The sequence below is a fragment of the Ischnura elegans genome, chromosome 8 (assembly GCF_921293095.1).
Source record: "Ischnura elegans chromosome 8, ioIscEleg1.1, whole genome shotgun sequence".
Taxonomy (NCBI): domain Eukaryota; kingdom Metazoa; phylum Arthropoda; class Insecta; order Odonata; family Coenagrionidae; genus Ischnura; species Ischnura elegans.
Genome location: NC_060253.1, coordinates 54,096,504 through 54,119,756, shown reverse-complemented (window position 1 = coordinate 54,119,756; position 23,253 = coordinate 54,096,504).

Genomic DNA, 23,253 nt, shown 5'->3' with positions numbered 1-23,253 from the left:
TAGATGGATAGTTGGGAATGAAACATTGCACATCTCAGGCAGTTAAACATGCTCTCTTACCCATAAAGCATTCTAAATCGAGGGGGAATTAAAGTTAGCAGCTACTTGATAGCTCGTCTCAACACCTGCAATGCGGATTAGCCATTCGAAAAACTCAATACGCTCTTGTACCCCAAGGAATGAAAATTAGCAGGAATTATAGCTGCTTACATCACCGTGGTAATATCCGTTTCTGTATCTCATTTTTCAAACCCCAAATCCCTTTCACATGAGGTAGTTAAAGCGGCATCCGCTGAAGTTAAATGTTGTACTACTCTTGCGTAGCAAAGTTTTCGGGTTGACCTCCGCGTCGATTCATCTTCATGGTGACAGTTTCGCCAGCGTTGCAGCTGGCGTCTTCAGATTCGAAGTGTTTGATGCAAGTTTTTGCCCGTCTTATATAGGCCTTGGTTTTGTCTAGGTGCGTTCTGATTGGTCCGTTTGGGTAAGAGTTCAATTTTATGATGGATTGGCTGATGATTGTTTTCTCATCCGTTATAAATTGAAAAATATAAAGCTGTAACTCTATTCTTTGCCTCCGAATTTGAATTAATGATGCCGCTTGCTATACATCCACAAACATCAATCCCACTGCTATCGCACTCGGATCCAACCAGTAGCGGATAGAGAAAAAACCCAAAGGGAGGCAAAATATTACTCGAGCTACCTTTACTTTTATCGGAATGAAAAATAAGTCGCATGCAAAGTTTGAGAAAGTTTCATTTAAGCTGATTTTACAAGTATACAAGATAATGTTATCCTACGATACACAAAAGTTACAATTGTGATTCTTCAATGTTCGGCAATGCAGGTGTCCCCGAAAGGGGGGCGCGCCCCCCCTGCGCCCCCATGTGTATCCGCCACTGGATCCAACTTCGCCAATAGATCGAATCAAGTTCGACGATAGTCCTCGACTGATTCGCACTATCTTTGTAGCCACTATCAGCATTTACTAGTCGAGCGTATTAGTCGACATCAACTTCGACGAGTAAATCCAGACCAAGAACACAAGTTTATCCGTTGTATGCATAATATGTGGATTACAGCAACATAATAAAGGATATAGGAGTGTTGGTCACCTTATGAGAGGCAGTAAAAACCGTGGGAACAATATAGAGAAAAAAACTGAGGGTAAATTTCCCAGATGAAGACAAGAGAGAAGTTTACAGGGTAGGCCGTGACAGTGGCGCAGCGAGGGGGTGAGGGTTTGGGGGACAATAAATTTGATCCATTTTACTTAATTGGATTGATATTACTCGTAGAATAGTGTAAGAATTAATAAAATATCCCTCAGAAAGCCGTAAAACTCACAATTTTGAACCATTTATCTTTAAATTCCACAATTTATTAATCTCGCACTAACCGCTTATCCTGGTGGATAAGATATCTTATGCTGGTGGTGATATTCTATACCCCCACATACCCCGATATTAGTTGCACCTAAACCATCCCCCTCCCAGCCTTAACTCCTAGCTGCACCCCTGGGTCGTGAAGGATATGAGGAAGAGAAACAGGAAGAAAACGACCAACTAAAGAAATGAGAGAAACTTAGAAATATAGTTTACCGTTACTAGGCGTGAAATAAGCCGAACGCATTAGACAGAGGCATTCAAAATTATCTGTTCAATGGTTCGATTAATCGACATCATCGATGACTCGATTGCGTGATACCAGGCGTTTGAGAGCGAATAGCTGTCCTCTCTGTTGAATGTTGATATTTTTGGTATTTTGATAGCCCCTCTAATGAGTCAGGGAAGGTAATGTTTCTCTCTAGCGATGATTTTTGCATTTTCAAAGTCCACATTGTGTGTTGCTCCATCCCATACGTGCTCGGCAGATAACCGAAACTATCTATTTGTGGCGGTCCTTAGGTGTTCTTGCCTTCTGCATTTCATGGCTCTTGATATTTGGCCAATGTATGAGTCTCCGCAAGAGCACTTAACTTCGTATATTCCGCTTTAGATATTCATGGGCACGCGGTCCTTGGCCTTGCATAGGAGGTTGGAGAGTGGCGTAGTCAGGAATTTCGTTCGGGGGGGGGGATCCAAAAAAAACCACAGGGGGAGGGGGAAATTTTTGAAAAACAGGGTACTAAGTAGAAGGTTTTAAACAAATTTTAACACTTTTCATAATCGAAAAAACTTCATTAGTTAAAGAAATATTTTGTAAATTCATGATTTTTCAATACTTTGTTTTCTTTTTTGAAGGAAAATTCGCATATTTTTATATTTCGGGGGGGGGGGAGGGGTTCCGGACCCCACCCCCATTGGTTATGCCACTGAGGTAGGATGTCTTCGTGACACAGTTGAATCGAGTCACTATATTATGTACCACTATAGCCACCTATTACTTACGCAAAAAGTCGCAAAAATGTTTAAACAAAAGAAATCACATTAAGAAATGAAATGTGAGAGCAGTTTTCCATCTCAGCACAATGCAAACGACAAAAGTGAATGTAAAAAAAAGTCAAATACCGTCATCCACTCTCAAGTTGGTCTCATTGTAGAATATGATGAAAATGAGACAGCTTCTAAGTGAAAATCCTGATGCATAACAAACCTCGATTCTAAAACTAAATGCATCCTGTGCTCGAATAGAACTCATAATTGTTTCCTCAGGTTCTCTATGTTATCTTTTTCATGCTTTTTTATAAAATGCTAAAAGACCGACTCATGCCGAATGCTTTCTGAAAAAAATACGCCTAGTATCTGGATTTCGCATTTCTGCCTTTTTAAATCGAAATCAAACCATCGCGAGGCCTCATTCAGGGAACGAAACTCTTCTATTCAACAGAATAGATCTCAGGCCATTAACATTTCAGGTTGATTCCCCAAATACCCTTACAAAAAAAGCACTAATCCGTTGGAGAAGAAGAGAAAACTCCGTTCTTTCTGCATAATTGACGAGGCTTTACTCACAACCCTTATCATGGAGCCTAATGGCGGTAAGGTGTTTGCTTTCTCGATCACCACTCGTAAGAAAGGGCAACTGCCCGACTGGCGACACATGGTAGCTCCTTCACGTTGGTATCAGATATCTAGAGCGTAGAAATACTCAACTATTTTAGAAAGGACGGGAAACTTAGGAGTTTTAACAGAAAATCTTCACAATGTCGCCAGACTGAAAGTATTTTATTCTGACTTTATCGAACATAATCGTCATTATTAATTTGGTTATCTACCATGACTCACACCCTAAACAGTAGGGACAGTTGGCGCCACGATGTTCGTTGAATTAGAAAATTATATGATTATTATTTTTATTACATTACATATTGCTGCAAGTAGGCTCATTCAGGGAACTATTGGATTTTGGTGACTTAGTTAAAGACTTTTTTTTGGAACATCTGATGTGCCAGGACTTTCTCAGAATAAAAGTAGTTTATTTGAACCTCTTGCCAAAATCATATAAATTAATTCACATTAGTTAACTTTGGATCAACAAGATGTCGACTTATTTTGTGTTGTTCAATTTGTAACTAACCCACGAAGCAAGGGAATTCTGAGGGACAAAACGCTCATATGTACCTGAAGGTTGCTCACCGAAATAATACTAGAAAAGTTGATAAAAATATCAAGTTAAACATGACGCGTTTGCTCTAATGCATCAAGTTTAAAAATAAAGGCTTATTTGATCGTGCAACAAAGCATCATATCCCCATACCATACTGTATGGTTGTTAATTTGAAAAGCCGACTGCTCAGCGCTGATGACTTTCAAATTTTGCTCTTCTTGAGGAAATTTCGTACGATTACATCCCCAGAAATTAAAATTTTAGGCCGTTCAAGCATTTGTGTGCAAATACTTTTCTTTCGAGATCAGTTTTTTAAAATAAAAACTCCCACTAGCTAATTTAAACCCAATTTATTTACCGGGTTCCCGGTTCAGGTGAACTTTTTTCCATGTGTTTTCGGCCTTCATTCCATCACCACGCCACAGTGTGTCATCGTCTTGCATTTATGTTTCTATCTCTTTCTTTCAATTTCTATTATGTGTTATTATGATTGTATATTCGCCTGTGGCGACCTGTGTGAATGTGAATTTGAAATGTATATGACCTATATGGTTCGTTTCCTCTTCTTGGGATCAGCGTTCCCCGAAACGCATGTTCTATATCTATCCTGCTGTGTGTGTGATTGTGACCATCTTTAATTCCATTTCTTCTTCTGTCCGCGTTGAATTCTTCGTTCGTGGCGGGACCTACGCCCAGAGCCATCTCTTGGCCAAATGATAGGGCTAGACCTCGGGGGATTTGGTGTATAAACCCCCGCCGAAAACACTGGAGATTAGATTAGCCTGGATAGCTCGGTGGTCTGAGCATCTGCCCGGAAAGCAGAAGGTCCGTGGTTCGTTTCCCGGTTCAGGTGAACTTTTTTCCATGTGTTTTCGGCCTTCATTCCATCACCACGCCACAGTGTGTCATCGTCTTGCATTTATGTTTCTATCTCTTTCTTTCAATTTCTATTATGTGTTATTATGATTGTATATTCGCCTGTGGCGACCTGTGTGAATGTGAATTTGAAATATATATATATATATATATATATATATAATATGGCCATAAAGATCTGAGGTTTTCCCGGCGTATGATGATATTGAAGTTGTTTCGGGTTTCCCACCGGGTGATGTTCTCCATCTCAGCCGACGTTTTGATGGCCGTGTCGTCCATCGCCATCAACCCTGATGGGGATGGACGACACGGCCATCGAAACGTCGGCAGAGATGGAGAACATCACCCGGTGGGAAACCCGAAAAAAACTTCAACATAAAATGTGGCCCTTGCATTGAGAAGTTTGGGCACCCCTGCCCTAGGATACCACCCTGAATTATTGAAGCGAGTTCCAGGGTTGAAGGAAGGGATGGAGGGTCACAAAGTCAGCCGCCTTCGAACTCTAAACAGAGGAGGATTCAACACACAAGCAAAACTGCTTCCCCTTATCAAGGGAAAGGGAGGGATTCGAAAAGGGGAGAATGGGTAAAGGAGAAAATCATTAGCGGAAAACCCTTAATGCGTGCACCCATCCCCTTATGCCTCCCTCTTCCATCTGTCCTGTTTGCCTTGATTCTATTAGGGAGCTAGCTGCTCACGACAAACACGCTTTTATGGGCGTGCACACATGAATTCGTCGTGTCCGCCCACCACCTGCCAACTGTCGTCTCATCCCTTTGGACCCCAATATAACCACCCCGATCGTGGCACCTTATTGGGAAGACAACCTACACTGTTTTCTTCGTTCGTACCATTCGCCTTTTAAACAAGGAGGGTTTAATATCGCGTTTCCGGTTCACAAAAGAAATGGGCGACAAATTAAGATTAATACCAAATGAAAACATTTCCTCACTGCTCAGAGACACTGATTGAAAAAATTGCACGAAATTGACGACACATAATCATCATCATTAGTCAAAACCCTAAGATTGTAAAATGAGTTGCTCCAAAACCCGTAACGATTTACAGTAGTCGGCGAGAAGTGTAAATTGTCACGGCTTTTGGAGTAACTCATTTTACATTTAGCTGTCAAGGTCGCAGAGCTAATCCCGTCATATTCAACCCTAAGATTGGTTTGACGCAGCTCTCCATATCTCTCTAATATCCGCTAGCCTTTTTACAGCGACGTATTTCTTCTCTTTTACATCCTTTATAACCTGTCCTATGTAACTCACTCGGGGCCGTCCCTTGCCCTTTTTCCCTTCTACTTGTCCTTCAACGATTGTCTTCATCAGGCCATCGTGCCTCAAATGTGGCCAACTAATTTGTCCCGTCATCTGCTTGAGGTTTTTAAAGAATTTAGAAGGTTTTTAGACTCTTTTCTCCTATTCTTCTAAGCTCTTCCTCGTTACTTACACGGTCGATACATTTTATCTTCATCATTCTTCGGTAGCACCACGTTTCGAATGCTTCCACTCTTGACTTTTCTGCTGCTGTCAACGTCCAAGCATCGCTTCCATAGAGAATCAAGCTCCATATTTAGCATCTGATTGTTACCTTTCTTCTATGCTTGTATTCTCAGCTATAAGAAGATTCTTCTTTTTGTAGATAGCCATCTTCGCCTATGCTATTCTACTGACTATTTCTTTCTTTCTTCGTTCATCGTAGGTAATTCGGCTTCCTACGTAAGAAAACTCATGCACCTGTTCAAGATTATGCTTCCCCAAATTAACGTTTGTCTTAGCCTCCTCTCTTTTGCTGCATACTAATATCTTAGTTTTCTTTTTGTTGATTTTCAACTGGTATCTGGCTATTGTCTTTTCCATATTTTTCGAAGTCTTCTTCAAATCCTTGCCTCACCTATGACTGCTATGTCTTCAGCAAATCGCAGCATACTAATTTTTTCTCCTAGAATATTGACACCCAAATCCTTCTCCTCGATTTAATTGATGGCTTTCTCGATGTTAAGATTAAAAATTAAGGGGAAAGTGCACATCCTTTTCTCACTCTCTTTCCTATTCTTGCTTACGTACAGTTGGGTCCACATTTGACCACAGCTACTTTTACAGCCTACAGCAGCGGCTTTTATGCGACATATAGGTAATAATGGAAAACAATAATTTAATAAAACACGAAAGAAAGCTTCGTCTTACCGACCACGGGCGATTAGAGAGTTTGAAAGAGCTTTTACAGGAATTAGGCTGGGAGCTGCTGGAGACTCGGTGGTTACGTGCTAAGCGTACATTGCCTGAGCCATTGAGAATGGATATCTTTCGGAGCAATACGGACAACACAAAACTAGTACCTCGGCTTGACTAATTAATTTAGTTGAAGTTTGATCGGGATTGACCTTTATCACATTAAAAATGAAATTATTTGCTAAAACTATTGCTGAATAGTTCAACTAGAAAGAATTTGTGAGAAAGTTAAAGTAAAAATAAAAATGTTCGCGTCGATTTTGCGTTAAAAGCCTCTCGTGATCTTACTTTGAGAACAAAGAATTGAAATCGCATATTGGAGTACGATTTAATGCTTCAAAAATCCAATTCCGACATTCGTGCTGGCACAGTAACAAAACAATGAATAAGAAGATCCCCAACACGAGTCATGGCAACGTCTCGCGATCGACCAAAGGCGAGCCGAGGACGACTCATCCAGCACGGAGAGGGAACGATATTATTAATTTATTCATTTTTTTCTCACCCCGTCGTACACCATTCGCTTCCATCTCTAAAGGGCTCTAAGTGCCATCTTATTGATTTAGCTTCATTTACACGTACACACACACACGGCTGCGCGCTGGATGGCAAAAAAAAGAATTATTACATCGTCGCCGCGGCTGCTTCTGGCTGACCGCGCCGTGCGGACCTCCTTAATCACGCACGTGCATGCGATCGTGTCTCCAACGCGGACTGGGAGGCAGAGGGCAAGGAGGGCGGGGAGGGGAATTATGGGGGAGGAGTCAGGGAGGGATTGTTGATGGAAAAGGAGGAGAAGAGAGAGAAAGGAAGATAGTCATGAACACTTGTAGACCCGAGGAGGGGACAATAATGTCACCAAAAAATCAGCATTAAAAATATAGTTTTTAGAAAAAATCACGTTTTATGAAAATCAGAAATAACAGCACCCTGCTCATAAGTTATTGAAAATTTCTAATACGAGGCGCGTTTTTTACGTAAGGTTTGTAATTTTATAAACGCTCTTCATCACCACGACCTCCCATATAGTCATGAGTACTTGTGGTCGCGAGAAAGGGACGATTTATTCTTGAAAAATCATAAAAATATATCGTTTTTACAGAAAAAACTCATTTTATTGCAAAAAAAGAAAATAACAGTCCACTACCCCATCAGTTATTGAAAATTTCAAATACGAGGCGCTTTTTTTAAGTAAGTACCTACCTTTTTGAAATATAAAAAAATACCAGTTATCTTTTTGTAACAATTTTATTTTTACATATAATGCCACATATTGCACCACTTTTCCGTATAATTTACGCTAATATTAAGGCACATATCATCATAGGTGGATTTAAGGGGGAGGACGTGATCCCCCTAGACGCTTAAAAAATTAACAAGATTTTTTATGCTGTTATTATTACGTTCCTTTTGTTTTGAGGGCTAAGGAACCCCATTCATTTAAGCCTTGAGCAGGGTCAAGATGAAATATTAATATTTTCCATATTAATTTTTAAAATATAATGTTTGCCATATAAATATGTATTTTTATATTAATATGAAGGTTATTAAGATTTTATTTTTTCTTTCGGGGTAAACTGTAGGACTAGATAATGTTTAAACATTTCCGTTATTTTAAAACAAAATATGCGTTCTAAAAATATACAAAAGCCATTTTATTATTTTAAATTAATGTTTTCAACTTATTGTGGAATATGGATATTGTAGACATAGTAGTTTTCTCTAAGTTGAGTTTCAAAGTTCAAAAAGTTGACAACACGGCTAATTTTACGCTGCGCGGAGTCATTAATTGCACTGGCGTGTCTACATTGTTGAATTTTTCATAAAACAAAAAAGGCAGAATTGAGAATAACATTTCCTTTAAAATGACGTATTATTCATTATTATGTAATCCACTGAAGCCCAGATATAAATTTGAAAAGTCCAGCGGCACATCATTTTGACGCCAACAGTACTACGATTTACTTGTACCTAGCTAAAATAAAATATAATTCTTGAGTCGAAAGATAATTTTCAATTTAATTAAGTCATTGATTAACTAATGCATAAAAAATTGTTTTAACTCGTACCATGTAGGAATAGACGATGCATGAAGCCTCTACAAGTATTTAATGCAACTAAACAATGAAAAATCAAGGATCCTTGATTTCTGCATCAAACGCTTGTTATTACTCTATTGCATGCCATGCTTACTTAAAAATTACGACACGATCACTGTTTCGACTAACGATTCGTAACGGCGGATTTGAACCCACAGTGAGACGACCAGGGAATATATTTGCGCTGCGGCTGAAGGCATGTTTCCAGAGGGTAAACAGGAACGTGGATCAGCATCGCACAAACGCCTTGGACCTTGGAAGAGCGCGGGAGGTGGATATACGGAAAATATATCCGGAGTGTGGCGTCGACGGATGCAAGAGGGAGACGGAAATGAAGCCGACAACTACTTTCCAGGCCTCACAGGAACCTTCATCGCCTTCTCTCTACCCCTCCGCATACCATCATTCGCCTCTAACACTCGTGGTCTGATACTTATCTCAGCCCTTTTCCACTTCCTTCTGGGATTTCTATCCTTGCGGGGAAGAAATAGAAAAGGAAAGTATAAAGTCGAGAAAATTGAATGGTTAGCCGTTAATGCTATGGAATGTGATTTAAATATAAATATGCTGTTTCAATTGCACTCCATTCACAAAAAGAGACCTTTCCGCACCATATTTTTTTGGAAATTGCATTTTTTTATTGTTACATAGGCGCACATTTTAGCCTTGGCTAAGCTTTAGAAAAATTTTGCTCATTGTTAGTAAATTCATGCCATTATAATTTTTAGAAGCCTTATATAAATTTTTTGTCCGGTTATTTTCCCGGGAGAAGTCCGAAGACTCTTCCAAGAAAAAGGAAATATCCACAAGGCAAGGAGGACCAGCAAAGAGGGTGCCCCAACCCCAGATTGTGTGGCTTTCCTCGCCTGTAGCTTTGTACGGGCTGAGCTCTACCCTCACTCATCCAAATGAATCCTGAAACTAGGATTAAGTGAAAGAAAGTTCCTGTTAGCTGGTGGCACGGTAATTGGAGGAGGCGACCGACAGCTGAGGTCATTTTCGCCATGAGGGATGGGTCTGGAAGGAAGCGTGGAGAGAAACCCGGCGTCAGCATTAGCCTGCTCTCAACGAAAGGCGCCAAGGGGACCACGGCTTAACGTCCCATCCGACGGACGGAGTGTTGAGCTTGAAATGTTCTCCTTACATCATTCAAGCTATGATCGAACTATTGAAATTCTCTTTCACCACCGGGATTTGAACCCGAGCCCATGTGGTGGGAAGCCAGCCGCCACACGAACCCGAAACACCTCCTGTTAGCGTACTGGAAGCAGCATAATGTCGCTTTGATGAAGAATTAGCAAGTCGGGACGAAATGCAACGTGCAAGTGATCACTTAAAGCAGGCATAATCATTCCGTGAGACATTTCCATTCAAGAGGCGCATCCTGCTTTCTTCCCCCCATCGTTTCGTGACTCCGTGATCTGCAAATGCGTGAGTTGGTCGGGCACGGAACCCTTAGAATTCGTGAGTCAGCCGGAACAGCGGCTGGCAAAACAACTGAGGCACGATCGGCGATGGGGACAAACAATATTGCGACCCAGAGCGACGAACGGCTGGCGACCTCGTCGATATCCGTCGTCGAAGATGGTAAGTTCCACTCAAGGTTCGTTCCGGAAGTGAATACGTGCGAGCGAGGGAAGAAAGCCTACGCAGCCGTGAAGCGGAGACATGCACGTTTCCGCGATTTCTGTCAAGCGATGCGTTCTAGGTCAGCGTTTTTGGATACACTCAATTTACGTTTTTTTTCATACGCGTGGCAACTGAAGAAGATTCCGCTGTGACTGCTACAGTCAAAACAATAACTTCATTCCAAATTTTCAACTTTTTATACTGTGGTGTACCACTCAATGACTCAAGACAACGTGGTTTTCAGTTCAGCGAGTCCGACTGGCTCGGCGGCAGGTAGGGTAGCAACTCCTCGAGCTCACAACTGCCGCTGATAAGCCGGGGTAGGCGGCGTGCCGGTCGAGCCAATCGAGCCTCATTTATTTCCAGCACAAATACAACAATTCCTCCCTTTCAAAAATGGTTACATCATAGAACAAAACTTAATAACAAAAAAAAAAAAATTGTTTCAATAAACAAAAATTTAACAACTCCTTGGAAACACATATTTGGAAATATAAGGCAATAACAATAGCAGTGTAACAATGCATAAACTATAAAAACTAATATAAACACCAACTAAACTCTCAAATATAACCAAATAAACAAGATCATTGCGATTGAAATCTATCAACCGGCTTCCTAATGCGCTGAGGGTATCTTTTATCAACAGCTGATCCCTCGTTTGGAGATGGAACACTTGCATTTGACTGAGTGTCAGAGTGAGAAGGAACCGGGGATTGCAGCGATGGGGATGCGTGAGGCAAACGTGGCGTACTGGGAATGCTAGAGGTGGGTGAGGAGTGAGGGGAAAGGTTGTTTTTGTTTGGGAACCTCTCCGCTACTGCGTCATTATTGACATTGAAATCACCCGTTTTAACATCATCAGAATTGGCATACACTGAGCTGGAATTCATCCCAATGAGCTGATCAATATGTTGTTACAAACAAAACCAGACTTGAACATTACAGAATACATTACACCACTTAATTGTTTTAATACGATCCCTTCAACCCATTTGTCTTTACAGCGATAATCCCTAATTAGAACAGGTTGATTTTCAAACAAAATCCTTGTTTTCTTAACACCAAAATACTCTTTTTGTTTTTCTTGCTTAAGTTCCACTCTCTTGACCACATTAGGCCTCAATAGATCTAGTCTGGATCTTAAAGGTCTACCAAACATTAGTTTAGCAGGGGTTTCATTCGTAGTACTATGAATAGAGTTTCTGTAACTAAACAATATATTACTCAGGGCAATATTTGCATCTGCATTTTCTACAAAAGCGCAACTTAACTTATGCTTAGCATACTTAACAGAACTCTCCGCCTGGCCATTAGATCGAGGGTGGTATGGCGGCGAAAATGAGTGCTTCACACCATTTGATACCATAAAATTTCTAAATTCTAATGAAGTGAAAGGTGGGCCATTATCGGAATGTAAGGAAACAGGTAGTCCAAATCTTGAAAATAGCTCTCTGAGCTTTTCTATGGTTACCTTAGCCGAGGTAGAGCTAACTTCAAATACCTCAAGCCACTTAGTATGAGCATCAATCACCACTAAATACATCTTTCCTTTAAAAGGGCCCAAGTAATCCACATGTAACCTCTCCCAAGGAGAAGCGGGATAATGCCACACATGAAGTTCACTCTTGGGAGGGCTAGAACGTTCTCTAAGGCAAGGCGAGCAATTGTTAGCTAGGTCTTCTATTCGTCTATCAATATTAGGGAACCAAACATAATTTCTAGCCACAGATTTCATCTTTACAATACCTAGATGACCCGAATGCAATTCGTTCAGAACATAGTCACGCAATTTACTTGGAAGAACAATTTTGTACCCCCACATAATAATACCATGCTCTACAGTCAGTTCCTCTTTCCTTAAGAAATATGGCTGTAACTCACTATTTTCCTCTGAGATAAAGTTAGGCCACCCATTCATTACATAATTATACACCTTCTTTAAGATAGGATCACTCTGTGTTTCTTTTCTTACATGTTCAAAATTTAGTGGTACGGAACTCTCAGCTATACAATGCAAATAAGTTCCTACCAATTTTGTTTCTTCATTAACAGAGTGTAAGTCAGGTAATGGCATACGTGAAAGAGCGTCAGCATTACCATGTTTTTCAGATTTAACGTACTGAACATCAAAATTATACCCTGATAAAAACAAAGCATATCTCTGCAGTCTACTCGCGGCAAAAACAGGTAATCCCCTTTTTGGGCCGAAAATGCTTACTAAGGGTCTGTGATCGGTACATAAAGTAAACTTCCGTCCGTACAAATATTGGTTGAACTTCTTGACGCCAAAAACAACTGCTAATGCCTCCTTATCTATCTGTGAGTACCCACACTCGGCAGGAGATAAGGTTCGCGAATGAAATGCAACTGGCCTTTCGACACCCTCCTGAGTGACTATGCTTAAAACAGCACCAAGTCCGGTGGAGCTGGCGTCAACTGCCAATTTCACGGGCAGTGTTGGATCATAGTGTGCCAACACAGGTGCTTGCGTCAAGATTTTCTTCACTTCATTGAATGCATAAAGACAGTCTTTGCCAAATTTGAACGGAACATCTTTACGTAGAAGTTTATACATAGGATTTAAAATGGTTGACATGTTTTTAATAAACTTAGAATAATAATTCACAAGACCAATAAATGCTCGAACTTCATTGACTGATTTTGGTATGGGTGCATTCACAATCGCAGCTACTTTATCTTGGGATGTGTGCAATCCGTCTTTATCAATTTTAAACCCTAAATATTCAACCTTACTTGCAAAAAATTTACATTTTTCCTTTTTGACTGTTAGACCACATTCACTAAGACGTTTACACACAGCCTCCAATCGCTTATAATGAGTTTTAGTATCCGATGCACTAACCAAAATGTCATCTAAAAACACAACAGTACCTTCTAACCCTGCTAAGGTTTGTTCAATGGCCTTTTGAAATACTCCTGGAGCACTCGAAATACCATAGGGCACTCTGCAATAAGAGAAGAGACCCTTGTGTGTGCTAATAGTACAAAGCTTTTGTGACTCAGAATCTAAGGTCAATTGCATAAATGCATTGCTTAAATCAATTTTGCTAAAATGCCTACCTTTATGCATGCTTACAAATAAATCCTCAATGCGAGGTATGGGGTATTTATCAACCTCCAAATACTGGTTTAGTGTGACCTTAAAATCCCCACAGATTCTGATGTCACTATTAGCTTTTAACACGGGCACAATTGGCGTACCCCAATTGCAGCTACGTACAGGCATTAGCACTTTTTCGTCCACTAGACGTTGCAATTCACTCTCAACCTTTGACTTTAAGGAAAAGGGAATGGGTCTTGGCTTGAAATATTTCGGCTTAGCACTCTCTTCCAGAATTAATTCTACTGGTTCGCCTTTGTACTGGCCTAATTTATTGGTAAAAACTTCAGGGAACTTTTTTACTAAATTGTTAACCATTAAATCAAAGTTATCAAATATTTTACTTGAATCGCTAATTCCGTACAGATCGGATTTATTTTTGAAGGAAATGTCTATGCCCAATATTTTAAGCCAATCACGTCCTATTAACGGATGTGATCCCCCTTGGATTACATACATATCAAGAAGTTTATTTACATTCTGATAGCTGACCTTGACTTTAATTTTACCAATTGGAACAATCGGTTGATTGGTATAGGAACATAGCTTTAACTCGCTAGGGTAAAGCGTACAAGAACTTAGATTATTCTTGTAAAATGTATCACTAATAACAGTCACACTTGCTCCTGTGTCTACTTCGAACGTAGTCATTTCACCCTGAACGACAATATCTACCCTTATTGGGTCAACTTTGACTTTCTCGGTATGTTCCTCATACATGACAAACATGTGCTGAATATCTTCGATGTGCAAATCGTCAGCTTGATTTCCCACACAAAAAGCACTTGGCGTATCGGAACATTTTTCCGAACCCACGAAATTGTGTTTTGGCTTTAACATAGACTTATTAAAAGACTTACATTTTGGTGGTCTGGAATGGCCGTAACTATTATTACGCACAGTTGTCGCACTTGTCAACGCACTCGTCGATCGACAAACCTTGGCAATGTGGTTTTTCTTCCCACACTTATGGCAAGTAACACCATACAATTTACACTGATTCTTTACATGCCCAATTTGCCCACAACAGAAACACTTCACACCACCATCCCTGGACACTGAGTTTGACCTGGTCGATGTAGGGTTGTTGATCCTTTGCGTTGCTCTCCACGATGCGATGTGCTGTACTCGGCCGCCGTTGTCGACTCCTTGGACAGCCAAGGCTGCTGCGTTCTTCTCTGCTGCCTCCACTGAGCTGGCAATCTTGACTGCCTGCTCGAAACTCAAGCTGGCCTCTGCAAGTAATCGCTGTTTCGTCGACTCATTCCTGATGCCACTTACTAGGCGATCCCTTAAATAGTCATTTAAGGAAGACCCGAACTGGCAATATATTGACAGCTTTTTGAGGCTTGCGATGTAATCAGCTACCGTCTCCCCCTCATTTTGATTTCTCTTGCTGAATTTGTAGCGCTCAGCAATAAATGATGGTGCCGGGTAAAGATGGTCCTCTACCAGCTTTACTAACTCGCCATACGTCTTTGACGATGGTTTGTTCGGCGTGCACAAATCACGAATCAAATTAAATGTTTTAACTCCCACAACGGTTAAGAGAGTACTCACTTTCTTACTCGCATTTATCTCGTTACATTCCACGAACAATTCAAATCGTTCGACATACGACGACCACGTGTCTATCGTACTATCAAACTCGCCAACCGAGCCTATTACTCCAGCCATTTCAGAATTACTGGATCACACAGAATTACTTCCTTTATCCTAGCCGTTATCGATCTGTTACATAACGCTAGTTTCCACATAGTTTATCCTCGTCGCCATTTGTGGTGTACCACTCAATGACTCAAGACAACGTGGTTTTCAGATCAGCGAGTCCGACTGGCTCGGCGGCAGGTAGGGTAGCAACTCCTCGAGCTCACAACTGCCGCTGATAAGCCGGGGTAGGCGGCGTGCCGGTCGAGCCAATCGAGCCTCATTTATTTCCAGCACAAATACAACATATACCTTTAAAACGTGTTTTGTTTTCATGAGTTACTGTCGATAGGTGACATTTTACTTTCCACTCCAGCCCTGATTCGCGTTTTGCGAAGTGACCAGGAGGGGAAGGAAAGCGCAAAGATTAAAAAAATATATATTTTGATGCATCTTCATAACCCCCCAAAAAAAGCAACCATCATCCCACAAAAATTATGCATTAGGTAATTTATTCTACGAGATAACCTTCGTCCGCTTAAGCATAATATTGAGTTGAAGATATAGTTTAAATGAAATGAATATCTTTCATCATCATCACTGGTCAACAATCTTAAGATTGGTTTGACGCAGCTCTCCACTCCATTCTCATATCAGCAAATCTTTCCACAACTACGTATGCCTTCTCTTTCACATCTTTCTTTACCTATTCCATATATTTTGTTCCTACTTCCTTTTCCGTTCTTGCCATCCACTTGTCCGTCAACCATTGTCTTCATCAGGCCATCTTGTTTCAAAATTTGGCCTATAAGGTTGTTCCGTCTTCTTATTAAGGTTTTCATGAGGCTTCTCTTCTCTACTACTCTTCTCAAGACTTCCCCATTACTAACTCCGGTCGGTCCATTACTAACTTACGGTCGATCCATTTGATCCTCATCATTCTTTTGTAGCACTACATTTCGAAGGCCTCTATCCTTGCTTTCTCCGCTGCTGTCATTGTGTATGCCTCCGTATAGGAACATACTCAAAATGTAGGTTCTTGTAAGTTGTTTCTTTACTTCCATATTTAAGTTTCCCGCTTTAAGCAGGTCTCTCTTTTGGTGGAATGCTCTCATCACTAGGGCTATTCTCCTGATAATTTCTTTCTTGTTTAATTACATCCCTTATGCTAATACTATTTTTCTTGGTTTAAAAAAAACATTTGTTCAAAACTTTCGTTTCAATCCAGTCTTGATTTTCTTCTTTGAATTTTGCAATTTTTCTCCTTCCTTCTCCAGCGGGAGCAGCAATTTTTGCATCTAGGGGGGGGCAGCTGCCCCTTCCTTATCCCCGCTGGGTACGCCGATGAATATATGAGCTCTTATCTACGTTTGAATCCACCAAATTGGATTGATAAAGTAAACGGATGTAATAGACATGGGTTTAAGGTAGAATAGAACCAATTAATTTATATTTAAAGCATGCATTTTAATCTTTTGCAGCCAGTAAGACTGTCGACCGCTGGCTCTTTATCCATCGCCATCGAAATTCCGCGCTGAAGCTCAAAGTAAGTACTTCATGCTGACAAATACATTCAAATATAAATTGCGAGCCAAAGTATGGGGTATCAATATTTTTTAATTGCAGGAATCAAAATCGTATTTGCTTCGTTACAAAATTAGAAAACTTATGGCGCTACGTAAATATATAAAAGCAAATAAGGCACACATTTTTTACACATCCCATGATTAGTTATTCTCTCCCGGACAAAATAGTTAGTCTAAACAGAAATATTGAAGTTCCTTCATTACATGAGAGCTTCAAAACAATCCTAACACACGGGGAAAAACTGCAGCCTTCAGCCAATGAGAGATGACATTGTTTGTAAACTGACCTTTATTTGAAGGGACACAAATGAAGTATTTGTATCCAACGGCTCACGGTCATATTAGTTGAGTAAACAGCCTTGCTTTGGCCGTATACTTAACGCGCAGCTGCTTGCAAGTTGCTGAAGCGTTAATCTTTGTTCACTGCCACGCCAAACATCACGCCTGAAATAGACAAATGATGAGACATTGAAGGGACAACTAATTGTTAGGATGCAGCGAGGAAGACGACCGCAGAATAGTTTTTGACGGATCCACACAGTGCAGTCGTCTCACAGCAGAATCAGCAACTACCAAACCTAAACAATCCTAATCCTTGATAACAATGCCAAAGTATGCCAAAAAATCTTAGAATTGTGGACCCATGATAATGATGCAGCTAATAAAATGCTGATGTATAAATTCAGAACTCACACTGGCATAGGTATTTTAACAGGGTATTATGCAATTACGTAACAAGCAGCAGTTTTTAAATTCTTAGTTAACTTCGCTGAAATAATCTGACAGATTGGAAATGTTTGGTACATTTCGATAATAACTAACAGTATTTTTTAAATGGAAATAAGTATTCAATTTCGAATGAAATTTAAATGTTTAAGACTATCCCAAGACAAATATAAATGGGAGTTACAACTAAAATATCATTCTAATAACATAAACGTAATCATCAGAATTCAAAATGGCTGAAAAACAATAATTATGCTCCACTATAATTCATGTGCTTCAGATCGACAAATTAGACCATAAGTCACAAATTCCCGGATCATTCGAGATTATAATTTCGCTTCAAAAGAACCTCAGGTGAATTATACGAGATGAATAAAGTATTCCAGTGTGTTAGTAAAAATATTAGAAGGGAAATAAAAACTTTAGAGAAGTGAGTAGTGGTTTCCACTTGCCTTCCTCAACTTAATCTTAATACAATCTTTTCGATCAAAATTTGACATTTATGGATATTTCTAGCACGCGAAGTGATGAATGAAAGATAGCAACGGTGTCTTAGTAAATAAAATTAGTGTTGTCACTCGCTAGGATGACTCATTCCATGCTTTGTTTTTAATAGCTCTAACCTTATTTGTATTTGCTCTGCTTTGGAGTTGGCAGGTTTTGTCTTTGCATGAAAATGCATGCATATTTAGGTCAAATGCGTATTATTTCTATTACCATGCGGTGTGCATATGGCAATCCTCTTGCATGCTACATGTTGGTGAATGATTACCCCCTGCCAAACACTCTAGAGGTGTCTCGCTGGGTATTGTGTAGATAGATGTATATGCAGATTCTAGAAATCAAAGTCTTCATAGGTTGGCAATCGTGCATAGTGGATGCATTCCTCGAGACGGCCGTGAACTCACCGAGTTGGACCATAAGATCACCACGTGCAATGCTCCCCGCAGTAGCCAGAAGGTCATACGCGAAACAGCACGTCCGGTAGCGCGAAATGCGTGCCCGTGCCAATTGCATAAATAAACGGAGTCCGTCGCGAAGTACCCGTTCATGGAAGAGGGCGCCAGCGGTGTTGTGCGACGAGTCTGACCTACGACCGGAGGGTGATATAAGAAATGCAGGATAGGTACGGGAAGGAATAGGGGGCATTCTAGCGTGGTGGGCAGAGATGGTGGTTTTAGGTTTATTGTATTTAAGATAATCAACGTATTACAATTTTTTATGCCCTGCTAAGGTTGGGCAGCACATTAGAGGAAAATGGATACAGTAGTAAAGAAATTAGGAAGCGAATTGCACTAGCAAAGGAGGCGTTCATGAACAGGAAATAGCTTCTGAGAGGATCGTTATGTAAGAGGTTAAAGAAAAGGTTAGTGAAGAGTTTGATATGGAGTGTAGCTCTCTACGGTGCGGAAACGTGGACACTGAGGAAAGAAGACGAGAGAAGATTGGAGGCATTCGATATGTGGGTATGGAGAAGAATGGAGAGGGTGAAATGGACGGAGAGGAAAAGGAATGACGAAGTGCTGGATATGGTTGGCGAGGAGAGACAGCTTTTAGATGAGATACGGAGGAGACAGAAGGTATGGATGGAGGGAGTACTTAGCGGGGAGGGGATGCTGAAAATGGTGTTAGAGGGTAGAACGTTAGGGAAATGAGGGAGGGGAAGGAATAGAATAGGATTTTTAGATAGATTAAAAGGGAGTAGGCCTTACAGTGAATTAAAGAAGGCAGTGCTGGAGGGAGGGGAGGCTCCCAGATCACTTCTTGAATACTCCATGGAAACCTACCTTAATCGGTAGAATAATATATTATTAATAATAATAATAAGAATAGAGTTTTTATCGGAGTCACGTATATCTGGTCATTAGTAGCTCTTAGGGTAATCGCTGTGAGCGAGTGGTAGATATTTCAACCATAATTTATTACTTCCTGAATATTTATTGCTATTTTTCGTCGCCTCTAGGAATGGGAATACCTACTTAAAAACAAGAAAAATCTTCCTGGACATATTATACTTTATTTTTCGCAGCAACGATTCATCCCATATAATCAATGTTACCATCAAAACACTATCCTCGATACATCGGACATAGGGCAAATTACGTCATTGCCTTCAGCGCCGCCATCGGTGATTTTAGTGACGAACAAGCCTCAACTCCGGAAGACGGTGAAACCATTCTAAAAACGAACGCAATGGAACGGTTACATCACCCCCTTACCCACGTTCTCCAATCTACCTCGAAATACGGTCCCAACACGCGGCAGCCGGTGCTACAAGGGAAGGATTAGAGAAGAAGAAGGAGAAGAAGCAGCAGCCGCCGCCACCGACACAGAAGGGAAATGGATTTCCTTTTGAGAACACCACCTGAGAGAGGGTAGCATTGAGGAGCTCCTGGTGTCGGGGTGAGAGGAATGTGAGGAAGAGCAAAGGAGAAGAAAGGAGTGGAAGTTGTGGCAGGGGAGAGAACTTAAAAAACGAGTGTGAGAGAACGGAGGAGTTGCGGCATCAATGGTAATGCTCAAGGAAGGATGGATCAGCGGTGGATTTGTGAGGACCATCTGGCTAGAAGAAGATTCGTTCGAGCGGAGGGTCTCCCGAGAAAAGGCGACAGTTTCGCCCTCAGCTGTTCGAATCACTATTCCCGGTAGTGATGAATAAATCGATTTTAATCGATAATAATCGGTGATAAATTTCAATCGAATAATATTGATTAAAATCGATAATCGAGTTTTCATTGTAAAAGATCAAGGAAGTCGAGATCCACCCTTGATTTTCGAGTTTCCACCCAAACTCGATTTTACAACTTCGACCATGACCATTGGTTATGAAATATAACCAATGAATTATTTTGCTATAACTAAAGATGGATAAAAAGTTACATGAAACGTAGGTGGTTCTAGTTCTTTGATTTCGATAGTCGATTTCTCCGATTAATAGATATTTCGGTTCAAATTTCGATTTTTGTTGAAAAGTCGAGATTTTCATTTCGATTTAAAATGGCTTTCTCCGAAAAATCCATCGACATTTTTCTATCAATATGTGGAAGCTGGGGCAGGGAAAGGATTTAAGATAACTACTATGAACGGTTTTCATTCAAAGACAAAGACTATAGGAAGGGGAAAACAATGTATTCAAGATATACCTAATCAATCTACTCTATGGATTTATGTAAAACGAGGGAAGTATGACAAGAATAAAGATAAAAGCATATTTTTGTGATCCATTTTAGTAACATCAACCGTAGAAGAGAATAAATATGAGCGCTACAAATAAAGGTATTTTTGATTCCATTATTAAGTCGTTACTTCATGTTGCTGAGGAGAATGTAGAATGAGGGACTAGGGACTACAATACAATCGTGTGAGAAGTTTGAAGTTCCACGCGGACGGGATTAGACCCGTAAACAGCCTCTGGTACCCTGTCGTGGAATTCCCGCGATATTTTCGAAGGCAAAAAGGTGTTTCTGTCCCGGGCAACAATGGCAGGCCACTTATCAGCCAGTCCGCACCCATGTTTCCATTCAACAGCTTTAAGCCCACCCCTGACGTGAGGTCATTCCTCTGTAGGTATGTACACATTCCTCCCGCCACTTTTGATCGCTTCAATTCCTTCAAAGGCCATCCCTTCTGCAGCCCTCACATAACCAAACCTTCGAGACATTCATTGCCAACATAGGACGATTTTTTTCACGCAAACAGCCGTCTCGTTGGGGAAAAATTACTCGCGGAGCATTTGATTTACGGTCGTTCGCGTCCTCCGAAACACTTTTTTTTTCAAGTCGACTCGTGTCGCAAAGGCATAATGGGAGCGAGTTGAAAAAACATACATCGTATCCTCCTGTGTGTATACACCACTTAAATTCGTTGGGCAATCAAAATCCGAACCGATATTCTTGCACACGAGAATTACGATAATACAGGAACTCTTTTGTGTGCCAGATTGATACAGATTTTTGAAGTTCCCTCAATTATTACCACAGTTTTACACGGGGCACGTAATTACACTACCTGATCAGTGTATGGAAGCGCAATCAAAGTTACGCCAGTAAAGCGGTAAATTGCTGTAACGCATGCGAGAATGCATAGACGCGAGATGGCAAAATATCCCCTACTCTAATTTCGTTTGTGCATTCGCTCAATTGAAAGACATAATGGGAAATAACGCATTTATAACTCGCACAATTACGTGCCCCGTGTAAAACGGCCTTTATAGAGATGAGTGAATTAGGTACTTATATTGATATAATCCGTATCATTCGTTAGAACGTCGTCTCTCTTGCTGGTGATATTTTTTAAATTTTATTTAAAAGTTTGAGCTTTGACTAGCATAAATAGAAAATGTCCATTGTTTTCCGATTAAAGGCTAATCTGATCGGCCATTCATCATCATTAGTCAACAATCCTAAGATTGGTTTGAGCAGCTCCCCATTCCTCTCTCCTATCCGCTAAACTTTTTATTTCGACGTATTTCTTCTCTTTCACATCCTTTATAACTTGTCCTATGTAATTCATTCGGGGCCGTGCCTTGCCCTTCTTACCTTCCAACTGTCCTTCTACGACTGTCTTCATCAGGTCATCATGCCTCATAATGTGGTCCACGAAGCTGTCCCGTCTTCTGCTTACATTTTAAAGCTAAAAAGTTTTTAATGAGACTTATCTTTTCTCTTACTCTTCTAAGCACTTCCTCGTTACTTACACGGTCGATCCATTTTATCTTCATCATTCTTCGGTAGCACCACGTTTCGAATGCTTCCACTCTTGACTTTTCTGCTGCTGTCAACGTCCAAGCCTCGCTTCCATAGGGAAACATGCTCCATATGTAGCACCTGATGAAATGTTTCCTTACTTCTATGCTTGTATTCTCAGCTGTAAGAAGATTCTTCTTTTTGTAGAAAGCCCTCTTCGCCTGCGCTATTCCAGTCACTATTTCTTTTTCTCCATCGCTGGTAATTCGGCTTCCCACACGGAAAAAAAGTTTAGTTAGAACTATCGAATTCTGATGAAATTTATCAAACTTTTCGGTTCATATGGCACATTGAAAAATTCAGTAACAATTAGCAAAACAGTTTGATAAATTCCATCAAACTGGTTTGGTAATTGTTACCGAACTGGCCACAGCAGTTCGATAAAAACTACCAAAATCAAAAGGATAATAAAACCGACGTAGCGTGCACATATGTAAGATTTTCCACACAGAAAAGAATAGCTCTGATTAAAAGCCATAAAATTAAGAGTATAACGTAAGTTCATACAAAAAAAATGCAAAAAAGTGGAGAAAGTATACGCCTGCACGAATCATTGAACGTGGCCCCCCGCGTAGTAGAAGCGAACTCGAACGAAACGAACTAGGCCAAATCGGTTGTCAAAATAATTTTTCTCACAAACGTCGTAATATACTATTGTAGTAAATAATCAACCTCTGTTTTGAAATGTGAATAAGGTTTGACTACAGTTTCTCTTTGTAAGCTTAAGAGGAATACTTGATGCACACAATCGCATTACGTAGGTTCTCCTTACCAATATCTAGTGCAGATGCGCAAGAAAACTTTATTTGCAGGCTTCTTACATCGATGTAGAGATGGCTTTAACGTGCTGGGTGATATCCTTAGCATGGATTGGGTCTAGTATGACGACTTTTATCACATATTATTAAAACATGATCGCGAATGATTATATCTCAGGAATACCTTTAATTAAAGTTTTAATGTGTCTAAATACACAAACATCTCCTTACAGCTTTAATATCCATGAGAATACACTATTCCATCATTGTATTT